Source organism: Oreochromis aureus, linkage group 6 (genome assembly GCF_013358895.1).
Source record: "Oreochromis aureus strain Israel breed Guangdong linkage group 6, ZZ_aureus, whole genome shotgun sequence".
Taxonomy (NCBI): domain Eukaryota; kingdom Metazoa; phylum Chordata; class Actinopteri; order Cichliformes; family Cichlidae; genus Oreochromis; species Oreochromis aureus.
Genome location: NC_052947.1, coordinates 25,598,557 through 25,618,530, shown reverse-complemented (window position 1 = coordinate 25,618,530; position 19,974 = coordinate 25,598,557). Strand labels below are relative to the sequence as shown.

The 19,974-nt window shown below is 39.0% G+C and overlaps 1 protein-coding gene across 1 annotated transcript in view; it reads right to left on the bottom strand.

The window, feature by feature from the left end:
- The window catches only part of rab11fip4b (RAB11 family interacting protein 4 (class II) b), a 51,664-nt gene extending 32,033 nt beyond the window's left edge, over positions 1-19,631 (bottom strand). The window contains exon 1 of the mRNA XM_031740449.2: positions 19,516-19,631. The gene's annotated coding sequence lies outside the window, so the exon portion shown is untranslated. The remainder of the gene's footprint in view (positions 1-19,515) is intronic.
- Between the last annotated feature and the right edge of the window lie 343 nt (positions 19,632-19,974).

The following is a 19,974-nucleotide window of genomic DNA, read 5'->3' as shown; positions in this document are numbered from 1 at the left end:
CTCTGTGTCTCTATTTTTAAATGCCTGTGGCTGTATTTCCTTACACAGACATCTAAGCTATATTCTCTAATGGTAAAATGGTGATACAGTATCTGTGTGCATGCTTCTGTTTGTATGGTGTTTGCTAAAGTTTCACCACTCCGCGTTTTGTTCTGGTAACTGGACTCAGCAGCTCTTGGCATGAGCTGCAGGCAGCTGAGCCAGATCTTAATCCTGCTAAAATTACAAGGAAATGCCAGTGGACCTATTACCTCCTCACTATCTTTGACTCTCTCTTCTGCTTGTTGACATATTTTCAGTGTTTCAGTGTGAGCTTTGTGACTCAGACTTTGCTTCTATCTCTATCTCCCATGCGTGTAGTCTTAGAATAATACAGTGATGAAAAACAAGGGGAGAGGTGGTCAGAAAGAGGCAAAAAGAAGAATAGATATGATTTACATTAAAGCAGCCAAATAAATCAGATTATGGGGAAAGGAATGCACCGTATAGTCTTGTTCTTTCTCCTCTTTACTTCTCAAGGATGCTGGCAGTTGCTCAGCCAGTGGTCTGTCTGTGGCTATTTGTTTACATGCAATTTGTTAGAGAGTTGGCCCCTTTCCTTCTTTTCAGAGAAGCCATTTACAATTCTATTCATGTCTACCTGCCTCAGCAGCACATACTTAGGGACAAGAGGGTTGGTTTTACATACCGTCACAAAGTGTTATAGTAATACTATAACACTTTGTAAGGGGAAGAACGAGCTCAAAATCATCACATTAGTTTCTGTAACTGGGTTTAATGGACTGAAAGCAGGTGCAAGATTAAAGCAATTAGAGTAGGTGGAAAAGGGGATATGGTGGTGTATGAATCCAAATTATATTTCTAATGCACAAACACATTGTGGGTATTTAAAAAAAAAAAAAGCACAAACCTAACACCTAACAAATGTGTATGTTGCAGAGTTCAGCTGAAACAGCTCTGTGGGGATTCTCAACCAGCTGCTGGGATTCGCAGTGCAGCCAGATGAATGATAGAGGGAGAGGGTGGGGGTGGAGAAGATAGAGAGAGGGAGTAAGAGGCTGCAGAGAACAAGGGAGGAAAAGGAGAGCACAAGAAGCTCGCGAAAAGTAGACGAGGCAGCAGTACTGTTGGCGGGGGGTGGCGGTTGTTGGTGGGCAGCTTATTTGCGCTGAGTGCTTTGAATGCCAATAACTCTGCTGCTAAGTGCAGAAACACAAGCTTTGGACATGGTGGCACATTTTCATAAGACCAGAAGAAAACATTTTTTGATATTCAGATTTTATTTCAAAGAAACATACTCCATCATTCTTTTAATCTTTTGTCCCTTTAGGTGGACATCAGGTCTTGTTTGATCGCGGATGATAGAATGAGGACTAAGTGAAGCCGAATGATATTTCACTGAGCTTTTCTTTTTACTGAGTTTTCATGTTTCATGCTAAAAACAGTTTCAGCCCAGTTTCTCTATGTTATCACTGCTACTTTCCCTTCAGAGATGAGCCCCACACTCTGGTTTGTGAGCCTGGACATGTTGTTTTCTAAAACCTGCTTGCCTATTTTCTGTTTGATGTAATCAAAGGACCACCTGTTTGGTGGTGGTGGGCCTGTTGTGCTGTTTTCATGCGTCATCCTAAAATACATTTACTGTACTGCCAGATTTACAGTACTGCTGTACGGTCAAGGGGATGTCCCCTTATTATCCCTTTTCCCCAATTATAATAATTTAAATTATTTAAGGCAGCACGGTGGCACGGTGGTTAGCACTGTTGCCGCACAGCAAGAAGGTCCTGAGTTCAATTCCACCATCAGGCCGGGGTCTTTCTGTGTGGAGTTTGCATGTTCTCCCCGTGTTTGCGTGGGTTCCCTCCGGGTACTCCGGCTTCCTCCCACCGTCCAAAGACATGCAGCTTGTGGGGATAGGTTAATTGGATAATTAAAATTGCCACTAGGTGTGAATGTGCGAGTGAATGTGAGTGCGAATGGTTGTCTGTCCCTGTGTGTTGGCCCTGCGACAGACTGGCGACCTGTCCAGGGTGTACCCCGCCTCTCGCCCTATGACAGCTGGGATAGGCTCCAGCGCCCCCCGCGACCCTGAAAAGGATAAGCGGAAGCGAATGGATGGAAGCCTGTGCAAGATTACAAACTCATCTATTACAAACTTTAATATAATTTAAGGTCATTCTGCAGAACTACAGGTACCTTTTTAATTCTGTACTACAGACACAACAGTCTGCTATCATGATACAGGAGGAGGGGTGTATAATATAAAACCTGAGCACTAAGTGCAGTTTTGTGAGAGTCACTATAATGGAAATGCTGGCAGAGAAGGTGTTGAGAGAAAGGGGTCAGGCAGAGTGTGAGTGAGCTAATGGCAGACTGAAAAGGATGAAATCTGCTGCAACATTTTTCTTGCCATCCCAAGGGCTGATATAAAGAGTGAGGCTATGAATAACTGAGTCTCAATACATGTGAATAAAAATGTAGAATATTAGCCTGACAAGTCAAACCAAAACATGAAAAGAAGAGAGACAAAAGCGCAGAGACATACATGTGGGCCATATCCGGGACTGTGAAGCTGTGGTGGGCTGGAGCCTATCCCAGCTTTCATGCATCGAGAGGCAGGTTACACCTAGGCCAGGTCACCAGTATATCTTAAGGCTAACAAAAAGAGGCAGACACCTATTCAGTTTCACAGTCACACCTTTGGCCATTTTAGTCACCAGTTAATCCAACATGGAAGTCTTTGGAGCGTGGGAAGAAAGCAGAAGACCTGGAGGATATCCAGTATGCACAGGAAACACATGCAAACACCAGGAAAAAGATGCTATTCAATACGATATTTCATTTTTCTTTTTACTAAATCACAAGACTACATCAAGAAGAGTTGAAACAATGAATTGATTACTTGACTTAATCTTCTTGGAAATGATTTCTTTCACTTTTTGCATAATAAAGTGTAATAAATTCATAAGGTTTGGAAAATCGGTTGAAAAAAAAGAGTTGGTGATGTCACAAAAGCCTCTGCGAAACGAATGACAGGAAATCACAGGGAAGATTTCCTGTCATGAAAACCACACATTTATATTAAGAGAAAGTCCAACCAGGAATTTACCAGCTTACTTTTATTACTTTTACACAGAAAAGATCAACTAACACTGAAAATATTTTCAAGGAACCCTGCAGTTAAAATACTATGAAAATAACCCAGATGGGTAACTCTATTCGTAGCCATGTGATTGTTACAGGAGTGAAATCAGGTCACTGGGTCAGTGTTGCCTCTGTGGAAAACTTGATATATTGATTTCTGTTTACATGGCGAGAATTCATCCATTTGTTATGGCACAGTGGACCCTGACAGGCCGATGGATGATCTGAGTGTACTTACAGAATGTATAAAACCGTAAATTAAAAACTGTTCAGGAAGTGGTGAGGAGTTGGTCATTTTTACTGTCTTGCTGGATAGATATGCAGATATGCAACTGCACATATACACACAGACACACTTTGATGGTGTATGTGGCAACCATGCAAATGACTGCACATTGCAGTGGAAGCACTAATTTACATTTACCTGGAAACAGACATTAAACTCTTTCTTGTCCTGGTTCAGCAGGTCACAGGGCCCTGTCAGTGTGATACAACTAAAAATATAAAACCTATTTATTGTGCAGGTAAAAGTGCCTTCAGTAAAACATACAAAACTATTAAGTAAAGCTGATAGGGTTTGCAAACTTTTGCTCTCTGCTTTTCCTTTCCTTAGAAGCCCCACAATTAAGGTTTCATACCTCGAGGTCTAACTTCTGATCGCTGCATGAAGGCAGCAAAACGGTACTGCTGGATGTTTAAAATGTATCAAATATAACACGGTGCAAGCTGTGGTGAAGTGACTGCTTCTTTTTCCCTATCAGTGAGTGATAACTAACACTGATACGCTGTCAGTATGCTGAGTAGGCCCAGCAAACAGGTGACTGACAACACATCAAATCCTTATGATCAATACGTGACCTGACCATCCATCTATCAAATTGCCACACCACTGTGACAGCGGGCGACAGACGAATCAATGAGGAAGGGAGAAGGTGGAGATACAGACAAGTCTGATTACAGGAAAGGGAGCGAGCAAGAGAGAGACAAAGTGAAGAATCCGACTGACTGCCCATGGTGGAATTGCAGGTCAAAAATAAATAAGAAGAAGAAGCAGAAAAAGAAGGATGTTTGGTGTTTATAGGAGGTTTTTACTTCCTCTTTTTAAAGGTTACTCTGGGTAGGGAGGGTGCGAACTGAGTGGAACAATGCAGCTAGACAATGGCTGCTAATTAGCCTGACAGACAGGGGGAAAAAAAAAAACACTGAACCATGAAAGGAGTCATTGGCGAAGGTCATGGAATACAAATACACTGTGGAAAGAGAAGAACAAAGAGAAGTGGGTACACAAACACAAACAGCCTTTGAGCTTTAGTCCTTACCCTAAATGGACACTAGTGCTGTAACAATGTCAGATTTTTAGGTTACTGTGGCCAATTAACCAAAACAATATACATTTGCAATGAGGTCAGGTGAAAGGCCATTACCATAACCCATAGTGATCCATGAATATTAATTTATTAATTATCACACTTTTCATCAAACATGAAGAGAACTGTGATTTTCACCTATTTGTGGTGCTTTACAGCTGCTGCAAACAACACCGAACACATCAGACAGCATGAACGTGCACTGCTTGAACAGAGTGCGGTGTATGCACTCTGCATCTGCCTAAAGATGAACACAGACATCATTCAGTCTGTTCAACATAGGAAGTGTTTTTCTTTTACCTCCACAAAAGCATCACAGTATTGGTGTTGAAAGACACCTGGATGCCGACACAGTAAAGTGGCAGTGATCACAAGGAAATCATTTTTTGTTCACATACATTTCTTGTTCATGTGGAGAACATATTTGAGCCATCGCTGAGGTTATTGCATTTTTTTTTCTGCACTGCCATGTTGTGATGCTACCGAGGACAAAAAAACACCGGCTGAAACTGATAGTGCAAAACTTCCCTTACGGTTATAATGCAAACCTGAGGTTTAATAATGTGCAAAACCAGGATGTGGTACCAGCAGGAACAAATGAATTTGGTGCGAGAAAAGTGTCATGCCACTTCAATCATTTACAGGGATGTTTACAGTAAAGATCATCGACTACTCCTTCATAATAACAAGACACCTTTTCAATTCTTGTCACATTGAAGTTCAGCTAAAACTTGCCCTAACCCCAACTTTTAACTAATTGTGAATACTATATGATAGCACTTAATTCCTAAAAAGCAAAGGGACTGTTACAACCTGCCATAACATGAAGTGGAGAATGACACAAGAGTAAATAACTAAAAATCAGAGGTTTAAATGGTCAAAACAGTTTGCAACGGCGTTCCGACACCTTTGGATATTGAGCAATTAAATCTAATAGACAGATTAATGTGTATTACTCTCGAATGAGTACATTTATTGTGTGTTGCAGTTTGGCATTTCTTCCAGTGATGGCATGGAGATACTTGCACAGTAAGAAGAAAATAATGAATAGATGATGAATAGAATCTTATTTTGTATTTTGATCTCTTACTTGGATTTTATAGTTGTCACTATAAGAGTAATATTTTGTTGAGGGATAGAAAACGAGGACTGTTTTTTTTTTCCAGAGTACCAGTTCCCAGTTAAACAATTTCTTGGAATTTTTTGTCTCCTTGCTTATTGGTTCAATTTTGTTCCTACGCTAAAAATTGCTAATTACAGTTTGTGTGTTGGAGGAGGAAAATAGTGGCGCAGTCTCGAGTGTGGATATGGACATTACCTTTATTTTTATTGTACAAAAGGATCAGAGTGCAATGGTAAAGTGCAAATAACTGTATTATGCTGCTAACACAGCTTTAGCTCTTTGCAAGCAACTCCACAGACAGTATGCTAACTCTAAGCTAGACAAGAATCCAGAGTGACATTAAAGTTGAGTGTTTGCTCACCTCAGCCCAGCAGCTAGACTCTGAACTTCAACAGGTAACAAACTGATGAGCAGTCAGACTGCACATCTGTACCTGTACTTTACAGTAGAATTACTTTAAAGTCTCTTTGTGTGGGTTTTTATTTTTGCCTTGAGCTGCTGGCTTAAGAGAAAGATTGTATGTGTTTTCTCCTTATGTAATGTGTTTTGTGTAATATGTGCATTTCCTTTTTGAGTAATGACCCCAACTCTGATCACAACAAAGAGGGGAGATACCTCCAACAGGCACAAACATTTGGCCACACAGCATGCAATTAGTTTGTACAAATGTAATGTCTTTGATATGCTGCTTAGCGATGGTCGGGACTCTCTAAGTAGAGCCAATGAAAACTGAATGAGAATCGATAATGGAATCAGAATTGCTAAATCCTTATCTATTCCCAGCCCTAATTTTGTGACTGCCTGATTACATTATGCAATTCAGTTTTATTTACAAATGTCTTCCTGAATTTAAAACAATGCCAGTGCAAATTGCTTAAAGATTTTTGGTTCTTATCATTATTTTTCCAGCGTCTCAGCCTTCAAGTGTGATGCAGTGCTATGGCTTGTGGGAGTAGGAGTGTACAATTATAGTTGTGTAGGAAAGAGGGAAAAACAGAGAGTGGGAGAAGGAGGTACTGATCCAGAACTGAGTTCTTGTGACAGCTTTTCTATTCAGTCCACACATCACAGGGCAATCTGCGACCTGATTAAACAAACAGAATGAAGGAGAAATGAGAAAGACAGAAAGAAACTGGCGATGGAGGAAAAAATGTGCGTGCTGATCAAAGTCCATTGGGAAGCACAAAGCAGAAGCTGTGGATGAAAGTCGCAAAAATGGGGGTGAGAGGGAGGGAATCTTTGGATCTAAAGAGTTAGTAGAGTGAATCTCTGATTGAACCAAGTTATGCCCACATGAGCTGCACAGTGACATGTAAAGCAAAAGGGGTTCGTGGAGAGGGCTGAAATGTTTTGCACACTGGGCTTGAGCATCATAAGAAATTTTGGCTCAGCTATGGGGGCACAGTGAGGGAGAACAAAGCTTTGACGAGACCTCTGACACCGGAAGGGACAAAACAGTAAATGTAACAGCAAATTAAGAACAGACACGGAGGACAGTAAACTGTTTCATTCAACAATCTTTAGGCAGACAGGTGGCCAATGATGTATGGCCACCTGTATGCAATGATTTGAATTAATGCCAAAACAAGCAAAAACAACAACAACATGTATTAGAAAAGTAGAAATAACTGACCACATGGAGGAAACATCACCGCAAAATGAGGAAATGCGATGAAGAGAGGCCAAACGGTATCACTTAACTAAAACAACTACAAACAAAACTGGTATTTAAAGCTGGATAAATAGCTGTCAGTCCTTAGCAGAATTTTATCAGTTACAAGATATGGTGAGCTGCCTGGAAGAAAAAGGTGTTTTCATGTACTACTTAATACATACTACTAATCAGAAGAAATCGACATTTCAAAATGACCCTGTGGAGTTTATCTGAAGTTATATTTACTCACCAGGGCATATTGTGTCTATTCCTGTGGCCTGACAACTTACATATTTGTGTAAGTGAAATGTGCAATACCTCTATATGGCAGAATTTGGATTCATAAAGGCATCAAGGAAGCAATCAATTGATGTTAGCTGGCACTGAAATGATCCGATATGCTGGGAGGACAGCTTAGACTGACTTTGTGGTCAGCTTGAAGTAATGCTAAGCCTAATTTGTTAGTATCATTCAAATATAATAAAAAACTGTTTGAGCGAACTAGTGTTTCGATTGTATTTGTCAACTCTTACTTACTGCATGTGTATTGCATAGATAAGTATAGGTATATGCTATAGCACTTAATGCAGTTATATAATTTAGCGTTTATCTTGGCAAACTTTTTAGTGGATATAGGAGAAATAATGTAGATATAGGTGATATTTATAAATATAGCTGATGTTAATCCTAGCTCCAACTCTGTATAATACTGTAGATATTATTTTACATAGACGTGCATGAAAAAGTAGGTCAGCAGATCCATGCTTATGTTGCAACATCATGCATGATTTACATGCACAAGCTTGTTTTTGGGCTTTGCTGAACACAGTTTCTTCTTTCTTCTTGACTCACTGGAGGAAGAACACTGAACGGCTGTGCAATTTTACATGTCTGCTCAGTCCTCAGAGAAAATCATCTAGAAACACAAAGAAAGAGACGTTTTTTGGAAATAAACACATAAAAGTGACCCAGACGTGTACTTTAACAACAAACACACACACACTTCTTTTTTCAGGTGCTACCTTTAGCGGTCGCGACAACATAACATTGGCCTCTTCTGTCACTTCAACCATAGCGCATTTTTTTGCTTCCTCGCAGCTCCATCTTCAACGTCCTTTGTCCGATATATTCACTATCCCTCCTATGCACATATACAAACCACTTCAGCCTTGCCTCCCCGACTTTGTGTACAAATCATTCGCCTTTCCACCTCCCTCCCTCTCATTCACACACATGTATTCTGTCTTGCTTCAATTGACATTCATTCTTCTCTCCAGTGCATACCTCCACCTCTCCAGACTCTCTTCCGCTTGCTCCCTACTCACACTACAGGTCACAAATGTTGAGTCTGCAAACATCATACCCAACGTAGACTCCTGCCCGAGTCTGTCAAGCATCCATGTGCATGTGGAATGTTCTATCATTCAAATGTCCTTATTTAGCAATGTGATGAGGGCTGTTTTTCCTTACCAACTTAAAAGAAAAAATAAATGTCATCAAAATTTACAGGCCTTGTGACCTTATAATAATGGAGCCAAGTTATTTCAGTTATTTTTCTTTCCTTTTCACTGTTCAGACATGACTTTCAAAAGGAGTGTACGGGAAAGAAGTGTTTCCTTTCCTGTAAAATGCCTGGAAGCTAGGCAAGGTTAATGCCCTCGATAATAGAGCCCGGGCCTCAAAAAGGACAGCGTATTTACAATGTAAGATGTGGGAAATATTGTTTGTTTTGTACTTAAAATTACTTACGGTATAATTTTTGTGTCATTCCCTGTAAAATACCTACAATTTAGCCTCCACTTAAAATTACCTCTGATGTAATTATTATTTCTTTCCTGTAAAACACAGAGTTGCACAAATAAAAATGACTCATGCACTAGCTAAAGTTATTCACACATTATTTAAAATTCCTTGGAAATTACTTAACAGAATAATTATTTCTTTGTTTCCTGTAAAAAACTGATTTGTTACCCCCTTATTCTAGTGTACCTAACCTTAAGTATTTGTAGGTAAGTATAATTACATTATAATTTCAAATGAAATATACTGAAATTCTACTTAATTACAGGGAAACTACACTTGTAGTCATGGGCCAAGTTATAAAGTGTTGGAGACACACACACACACACACAAAATGTTGACATTGCACTACAAAGACGTGTTTAAGGTTAAAAATGAAATCTTTCTGACAGCCTGTGCAACTTGTTTTGAATATCTGACTCATGTCTGTCAACATGCTTGCATCATGGCATTTCTTAGCATCAGTGTACACACAGAAATCAATGGATGTATGCAGCAAAATGTATTTGTGCATCTTCCAAATGTGCTGCGTGTGTGTGTCTAACAGCTCATGCTTCATGCTCTCCTCCCAGATGCTGCTGGCAGGAGGTGACCTCTTTCCACTAACAGACGGTCTGGTCCTGTGGTAACACAAACATCGGCATATGAGAGGAACTCAGAGCCTGCTCAAAGTCAGAACAAGGTCACATCAACTTCCACAATAACTAGTTGAACAGGAACAGCACAAATACATGCCATCAAACCACACTGCTCTGCTTCCTCTTTGGCTCTAGCTTTGCTCGTTGCATTGGTTGCAGTCGTCTTCCACAGTGCCTCAAGTTTAAGGTGCAACGTAATTTGATATTCTCTTTGCAGCGATATGAATGTTGCTCTAAAAACATCTGAAACATCTTTGGAGGAGTTTGTAACTTGTTTAAGATTGCAGCTCTGACATTCATAACATAGTGAAAACAGCCCAGAGAGACACATATAAACAAAGTACTGATATGTTGGTACCGCCTGAGATAATCAAACCCCAATTAAACACAACATTTATCACAATGTGGAGTTGAGAATTACTTGTATATGCCCCAGATGATAGGGATGCTGTGAAATGTGGCTTCGGAGGTGATCAGGGGAAAGAAGAAAGATGGAGAAGTCAACAGAAATCATGAGGCTATTAATGAAAAGAAACAAGGTTGAAAAGGATTAAGCACATCTATATTTACAGCATATATACTGTGGTATATGTGCTATAATCAGCTGGGGATTTGGCTAGAAAAGAGCAAGTGCAACTTGTTTATAAGATTTATAGCCACTGCGAGTCAGTGAGACCATGGGAAAAAGGCAATATGTGCATGAGAGAAAGAGGAGAAACAGAGACGGGGTGTTTCTGTTCATTAGCAGTCCTCCCTTACAGCAGAATAGTTACAGGATAATCATGTCGAGTTGGTGGCAGTGTGTCCTTGACTGTCATTGGTGGGTCTCTGATGGGCCTCTATTCCAGATTGTGTGTGTATGTGTGGGTTTGTAAATATACGAGAGTCTTTCAAAACTTTAATTAACCAAATAAGACCCACACACTGTTGCCAAAAGCTGGGTGGCAGCAGTGCTCATGTTCTTACTAATCCACATCTTATAATTCCCTGATTTCTAGTCAGCCTATTGTGCGCCCACTGAAATTCTACTGAGAATATGATGTCTAATGGTTAGAGCAATGAGCGCCATGCTTTGGCACTCATATACAGAAAAAGATAAAAAGGTGAGTGATCCTTGAACAGGTTGAGTTTTGCAGCAACATCCATCTCGGCCTGTTTTCATTAGGATGCTCTGCTGCATTTCTTCATTGATGGGATCTATTGATTACACCCTGCAGTACTTCTTTTAAACTCTACAATATTTGTGTTAACTGGCTGCTTTACTCAAGGATATCTTCCAAACATCTGAAGCTGTGTGATCGATGAGTTTTAAAAAATTGGCATGTTTTCCACACAAGATTTGTTTTTTTCCCCATTTGATCACGTGAGTTTTTCCAAATTCAGAAAATGTGGGCACGCTATTTCAGGAGTCAGTCCAAAGCAGACAAAAACATAGCTTTCAGCATCTAGATCTCATGACATGTTGAAGTGTTATTTAATACATGCTGTGGAAGTCTTAAAACTTGAATAACTTGAATAATTGTTCTAAAACAGCAGCAGTGCAGACCTCCACATTGTTCATCTTGATTATGGTTCAAGAGGAAACCAGTGGCTGATTTGGAAGTGAGAACTGATGCGTGTCACTTGCACTAATGAGTTCTGTCACTCACAGCCAGGCCAAAGGGCTCATTAATACTGTATGTTAGATAAAGGTGTTTTCTGACTCTGCTCTTCTTGTAGCTCTCTAAGTCCACTCAGGTCACACCTGATTTCTTTTTTCTGCTCTCTTTTTTCTTTTTCTTTTTTTAAATTCACTCCTGACTGCTACTCTTATCTCTTTCCAGACTTTCATTCCTTCACATCCATCAATTCAAACTTAACACAGTACATCCCATTTTTTTCCCAGTACAGGCAGCTTATAATCGTTTCCTTACTCAGACCAACCAAGACAAGCTCACACAGTCAGCATTCACAGGCGTACTCCTTTCCATAACTTCCTTTGGATGCACACAAAGTCAATACACTGTAGTCAATCAATGAAACAAATGAATGTAATCAATACTGATAGATTTTAGCTTTAGGCCATATGAGATGAATATCGGTGTGTTTTAAACCAATCTAGGAATCCCTTTGCGCCTCTGGGTGCAACAACCAATTTTTTGCATCTTCCTGTTGTTCCTGTAGCTAGGACCAATAACAGATGTGTCTGTAGGTCAGTCGTTGTGTTTGATATTTTAGAAAAAAAGGGTTTGTACTAAGTTATATCACTGTCAAGTGACAGCAGAGCATTTGGGCACTTTTGCTGATGCAATTTCTCTTCTGCCCTCCACATATTCTGTTTACAAGCATAGTACCAAACTAACTGGTCGACAGAACTCAGATTATTTTTAGTAGACTATAAAGTGAAGCCAGAAAACCTCTGGTATCAGAAATCTTGTCTGAAGCTGAGTGAAATTCTTGTGTGCGAGCTTCACAAGCAACAGAGGTGTGCAAAAATACAATAACATAAGAACAAGCAAAATATAAGAGTGGCTAAATCTGAGAGTTCCGGAAAGTGATGAGAAAGTCCATCTCTTATGTCCAGTAAGGTTTGTCGGTCGTACACAAGGAGACATGTGCTACTCGTGAAAAAATAAAGGAAAAGTAAAATTAAACACAAAAAACAGCTGTTGCTTGGGGGAGCTCGCGACGAGGCTGCCATACTCGGCGCCATCTTAGTGGATAAAAAAGTAGTTAGGATTATGGTACATGCTGTCTGACCATTTGAAGAGTAAATCTGGCTCATAAAGAGGCAAAAACCTAACAATAGACTAAAATAGACTAAAATTACAGACTAAACAATCCTATATCATAGACAAGTCGTATTAATATTAATATTAATATTAATATTAATATTAATATTAATATCCAGATATTTAAACAATGTATAATATGGGGATTTCTGTCAGAGAAAGGTAAAATGTCACACCTGGACACAAAACTGCTACAGATATTTGACTAATGAAAAACCAGAGTTCAAAACAAACTTGTTTTCTCAGCTCTGTGTGCAAAAACCGTCCATGGTTGAAAAGGTAAAGGTAAATAAGGTTTCTGAAAGTATGTGGCAATCTGCCAATCTTGCCAAAAAAGCATCATTAAAAAAAAAATATAACATGTAAAGTGGAGATTCCACATTATGAACAGCTTTCTAATTTCTGTGAAATGTTTGGAAGCTAGCTCTACAAACACCTCAAATCACTTTAAGGTTGACCAACTTAGAAAAGTAAACCCGACTCACACCCCCTAAAATATCGTATAAATTTTATTTGGTAGAAAAATTTGTTTAGTGGTATAAATTTTGAAAACTACTTGAATTAAATTAAAAATTTAACACAAGAAAAGGAATCCAATAGATTTAAGATAAGCTGAATTATCTTTGTTTTATCTTTTTAAAATGTCTCTGTTTAAATCGTTCCTCTTGATGACATGAAGGCATTTATTGCCCTTCACATTTCTATATGGCATATGATGATGTCTTTGTTTAGCAAAAATTCAAACATGATATTAATCGTGGCAGCTGAGAAAAGGGGCAGACTTCTGATCACAAGGAAAATGCAAATCCAGAAGACAGCTCGTCACAATGTGCTATCAAATCACATCATGCGAGATGCTTCGCAATGTGACACCACATAATGTAAGGTTCCCACGGCTGTCAGAACACTCATCGGTCAGTGGTGTGGCTTTTATGTGGTCAGAAAATGTTAATTTCAGACTATCCTCACACACTGAAAAGCACTCAGACAGACAGAGCCGAAACATAAAACATGTTCATATAAAGTGAAAATTAATATGTTTCATCCACTACAAGTAAACACATTGTTTTTTGGCACATCAGCAATAAAGACTGAGCACACAGTGAGTAGATTAATTTGAGTACAGTTTCTATATTCTTATCTAATAAGAACAAGAGTCCTGTTATAAACACTGATGAGAAAATATTAGACAAGATCATACCCACTGTAACTTTTAGCTACAGTTATCAAATTTCCAACTTCTCTTTAGGACAAAAGAATTAAGTTATCCCTGTGCATTTTAGTTTCTTATGTTACACACTGTTGGAGATGTAACCACCTAACACTATGTCTGAATCTGAACGGCTTGTACAGACAGTCTGAGGGGACAAATGACAAATAAGGGGACTTTTTATATTTTACAGGTTTTTAAGCCAAAATGGCTTTTTACATATTTATGCAAAAATTTGAAAATGCATTTTACTTAATGATCATTTGTCAGTGCCTTACTCAACATGTATGATAACTCTTTAACATATTTATGATGCTTTTGGTCCAAGCACTGTTAAGGTTATGTGGAAGTTTAGCCACCCAACCTCTTGCTCCTCTCGGTGAGGGAATGACTGTGGTCTTGCTTAAAAGAAACTACAGTTATATTTATGCAGGGAAATTCAATTCAGTTTTCAATACAGTTCAGTTCAGCAGCAGACACCTCAAGGTGCTTTATATTGTAAGGTAAACCCCCTACAATAAGAGAGAGAAACCCTAAATCAAACAACCCTATTTGAGCAAGCACTTGGTGTGACAAAGTGGCTAGGACTGAATTCATTTACCATTTGTCACTTGCATATATTGTTATTTTTCGTTCTGTTATCTTATAGTCAATCAGTGCTTTAATGCAGACACTGCACATGTAATCTTGCCTCTGCATACTATCCCGGGTCTGTTTGTGGTAGCATTGGTTATATTCATTACAGCAGTGCAAATGTTCTTAAAGCTAAATGTCACTTCATCATTAGTTGATTTGAATCTTTCATTTGTTTATGTAGTTTGGTTATCCTTACCATTGTGTGTTCCTTTGTGCAGGTTCTATATGTGAAACAGGTATATGGGAAGGGCCGCCCCAGTACTTCCTGTTTTTATAGGATATGATGTCACTGAGCGTGTCAATTGGGTGTAACCAAATGAAGGGGTGTTTCTTTTGTGTAAAATTGTTTATTTCATTTAATATAACCTCATGAGTCAGATTAACTAAGGAGATTGACTTTTCAAACCGTTTAGTTGGGTGAATGAGTTTGTTAAGTGGAAAAATGATTTTATTCCTCTTTCTTTGTCTAGACTGTGTTATTTAGTCTACCCTGTTTTCCCAATGGTAGAGGTTAATGAGATTCATTTGTGAATGGAATTCTGTATAAAGCAGGTGAGATTTTGACTGCCAGGTTCTTCTGTTTTGTGAAACATTTGTTGAAAGGCGATGCCAGAAAATAAAGAACACTTAAAGAAACTTGAAAAGTCTGCAGATGCTGTCTTCCTATCTCTTTCCATGCTGCTTATGTTATGCTACCTCACACTTGGTGACAGTGGGAAGGAAAAACTCCCTTTTAACAGGAAGAAACCTCCAGCAGAACCAGGCTCAGGGAGGGGCGGCCATCTGCCTCAACTAATTAGGGGTGATGGGAGGAAGGATAAATAATAACTAATGATTATGCAGAGTAGTGTACAAACACATAGCGAGTGACAAAGGTGTATATATATAATTACCTCAACAACACTTAGAACCAAGATAACATAACATGAAAAAACAGACAACAAGCATTTCTAGACTAAAAAAAAAAAAAACCCTGAAAAATGTGTGTGAAAAGCAAGCTCTCTTGCCAAAATCACATAATTTGTGTGCATAAGAAGTTAACCATGACCTCCTCCCTGACAGGCTTTGAGGTGTTAAAACAACATTACACTTTTACTTTTGCTTTTTACGGAAAGCTGTAATTTCCATGGCCTCAAAAATTTCTTGTCAAGCAAAACCCTTTAGAAGTCATACATTTGTAAAAACAACTATTAGTGTTTTTCAAGAGCAATCTCAATCAGCAAAGTTCTCATTTGTCTAGTGCTCCTTTAAACAGTGCATTAGCGTAGTACTCAAATTCATCACTTAAAATGCTTATGCTCTATTCTCTTGCACAGGTTGCATCTGTATGAAAATACACTGTGATAAGCTCATGAATTACAAGCTTTTTGCTTCACTGATCTGCTGATTTTGAAGGAGGATATAAAAAAGGCACATTAACAAAACCATGAACACAATGTGAAGAAGGCGGTGCTGACCTTTAATCAAACTTCTGCTCACTCAGAGACAGACAAAGACAAACAAACACCCAAAACAGCTCAGAGGAAGGTGACGCTTTGTTAGAAGGAAGTGTGCATATTGCAGACAGTGATAAAGATGTTGCTTCTGTATAGGTTTCCCATCATGCACGGGCAATGTTGAAAAACAAATATCTTCTTTCACTTTCTCTCTGTTTCTTTCTGATTCCCATTTTAACACCCCCCCCCCCCCTTTTTTTTGTATTTCAACTTTTGCAGCCTCCCAATGATTCTCTCTAATATTGCATCCCTCCCTGACTTCCCTTTCTTCCCTCCCTTTTCTCAGTTCTTTAATCAGACCATGAAATGACTGCACATACTGGCAAGGCTATCCACTTCTCAGTGTTCATCTGAAGTGCTAATGAGGAGGGAGGGAGAAGGGAAGGAAAGGCAGAAGATGATGGATGAGGGAAGAGATGGAGAAATCAAATGATGTAGCACGGGGAGAGGCAATGGGAAAACCGAGGGGAAATGAGTGGTTCAGAGAAAAAAAGGAAGCAATTAATAACAGAGAATGCGAGAAAGAGACAAGCGAAGAGCAAATTCTGAAAAAAAAAACAGCAGGAAGTGCAGCAGAGTGATGGATAATTCATGCATGAAGCAGAGAGCAGGAGATAAAAATTAAGGGTAAAAAATAAATTAGAGAGAAGGTGACAGGACGCAACAAATTTCATGCTTATATCTGACCTGCAAAGCACACTTCTGGAGCCTAGACAGTCTCACACACACTCAAAGATAATTTTCTCAGACGATAACACAGGCAGGATGCACGATCACCAAGAGCACACTGATCAAACAAAATAGGCAGGAGATATCGATCACATGCAGAGAAAGAGCAGATGAGCTTTGACAGGAAAGCGGATTAGAGGCATAGGGCACAGATGATCCCCCCTCAACCTGCTAAGAACCCTGAGTAGAAAAAAATTAACATCGCTCCATGTAACGACATAGGAGGGGTAAATAATTGATTATTTTTCTGCAGTCTTTTGGCAAAAATGGGCCAGCACAGAGTTTTCTCACATTTTCAAGATGAGTTCTGAGGTTTCCTGCTGGTTAAAAGGGCTGTTGTGTGTATCTGCTAACAACATGGTTTTGTACTGTACTTGAGGCTTACATGCCTGAATGCAACTGTAAGAGGATGATGGTAGGGTAGGTTTGCAACCAGTCTGGAAAACCATCAACTTAGCCTCTTCGGCTGGCATTATTTTTGGACTTGTACCCAGCAGTTATTTAGTGCAATCAGTCTTTAAGAGCATGGATATGTTTGAAAAAGATAACAAGAAATTGTAGCCAGTGCTTTCAGGATTCTTTTTAGATAAGAAAATTTGCTCTCTAAATCAAATTACTGCATGCAATCAAAATCAAAAAGTTAATAATCCGGTGTGTTATATTCACAGGCAGAATATTTCTATAGAAATCAGGTTTCAGTTAACTACAAATGAAATTTCAATTTCACAAAACAAGTCAATTTCTAGATTTTTATTTTGTGCAGATAGCAGGTGATTACATTTCTTTTGCCTAAGTAAATTAATGAACTAATTGTTGCAGCTGTAAATAGAAATTGAATTAGTTGAAGCATTTCTGTGCAGTTTCAGAGACGCTGCTGAAAGGTATTTCTTCCTAACGTAGTCACTGTGACCACTGTAACACGCCAGGAATAAGTTTATAGCTTACTGCAAAACACTAACACTATTATTATTTGGACATTTATAATCATGCTTTCACTCTCTTTTCTTTGTGCATACTGCAGTGAGACAACATGTTTAAATAAGTGATTTGATTTCTGTCTTTTGCTCCGTTCCATAAAATGTATTATTTATAGGCTTCACCCAGCTTTTGCTCTATTGATCCTGATCTCTGTCTCGTTCGCTCACAAGCTGAGCATATAGACTTAGTCAAAACAGACACACACACAAATTTGATTGCAGGGCAAAGACTCAGTATGGCCAAAGCAGGTGCTGAAATGGAATTTGGCAACATGGCATAGACAGATTAAAGTGGAACACGAAGCACCTGGTTGGACGCTTACTTACTGTGTGTGTGTGTGTGTGTGTGTGTGTGTGGGTGCACACATTTGTGTATGTCCAAGTATGTGAAGCCAAGGAGCCAGAGGAGCTGGAGAGAACAGGTTAATAAATCCTTTTCTACAACGTCTCTGGCAATAATGATACAATTCTCACCTTTCCTCCATCTTTCTCCTCTCCTGAGACACACACACACACAAACACACACACACACACACACACACACACACACACACACACACACACACACACACACACACACACACACACACACACGGGCTGGTGAGCTCTGGCATTCTGGTCTTTCTCCATGTTATGGGAACAAAACTTTACCTGTGAACATTTTTGCCCAAAATAGAGACCCAGGCCTTAAAATATCTAAACCTTTGTGGATCATAAATAAAATTTCACAAACATTCAATATATTTTTATCGCACAAAAGAGAAAAACGGTCCCTCTTTAAATTGATAACAAGGTAAGATGATAGGTATCAGTGACAAAGTTAGATGGCTCTGTTTGTATCGAGAAACAAAAAAGCTTTCAACAGGGAAGTTAGATAAACCCGGTGCAGACCAGTACTGACAGACAGAGTAGAGACATCACCTGCTGATTAAACAGATATGTACTACAACTGAAAGCTAATACTGTAGCATCAACTTGCTATGGCTTTCACTGAGTCTAAAGGCCTGGCTGCTACTTCATGCAGCAATTCAAAATTTAGAGGGATTCATTTCATCGGAAACATAAAAAAAACACACACAAAAACAACATAAAAAGATGAGATTCTTTGTGTAAAACATAATATTTCAGTAGTAACAGCAAAGACTCATCTTGAGATGCCTGTAAGCGAGCGTCTGTGCCGCTCAGCGGGATCGATTCTACCTTACATCAGATCAATTATGTATACAGGCCTGTCAAGTTGTTCTCCTTTCAGCAACTGTAAACAGAGCCTCAAACAGCACCGAAATGTGGTAAAGGGTGAAGAGAAGGCATATAAAAGTATACAAAAGCTAAAATAAATAAGAGTTAACAGTAAATTGGAGAAAAGTGGTTTCCAGTACAGTGCACCTACTACTGTGCAAAGCTCGTTCCTCTGACAGATGTATAATAATATCTTTGACAGTTTTAATTGATGCTGTGATGACTGTGTGGGTGTGTGGCATGACTTTCATGGCCATGATATATATTTCTAATTGTTTTCTCAGGTTCACATGAGGAATGCTGAACTCTTGACAAATCTTAATTAATGTTTCCTACGGAGGAATTCTAGTCATCAGAGAAGATGTCTTTCACACTAACGTTACTTATAGGAATGTTGTTAGCAATGAAAGCTTCCCTGTCAGTTTCACTATTGTTTGATACTAGTTACAAGTTTTACCGCAGTGTCCCTGCAGAATGGATTTCTTCCTTTTGATTATGCAGCTGGCAAATTAACTGTGCAACATCAATGCAAATAAAAAAGAAATAGTTTTAAAAGTTGGTCGACCTCAAAGTGTACATGTGAATAATATAATGTAAGAATAAATGTAAAAAAAAAAATCCAAATTCAAAAAATTCTTGCTTGACTTTATGCTGCAAAGCTACAACAACAAATACTTGCATACCTGCGAATAATGGTCAAACCACACCTGCGAACAACAAATCACACCTACCTGTCACTGAGTGGACCAAAAGACAAGCAAAGCGATCGTGGATCAAATAAAACGTCTTCCTGGAGTCACAAACTGTATGGCAGGAAATCCCTTATAAGAGAAGCTTTACAGAGAAGTGTGCAATGAGACAGCATTTACAACAAAAAAGGAAGTTCTTTTCTGCTGCCCATCAAAGAAACAGAGCGCAGCCACAGTATTGCATTTCACAGTGTGAATATTTCAAGAGCACTTCTCTATTGAAATACTTTACTGATAGCAATGACAGGACTTCCCTAAACCTGTGGAATCAAGTTACATGACATATACAAAAGAGTCAGCTTTGACAAAAATCGTCAATGGAAATGAAGAAACAACATAAAACATGTAGGAACTGAAAGCACCCGAGTTGTAAGAGCTTCAGAGACTGGTAGTACAAACAGGAATTTGTGAAATATGAGTAAAGTGCAACAGGTTTCCCTT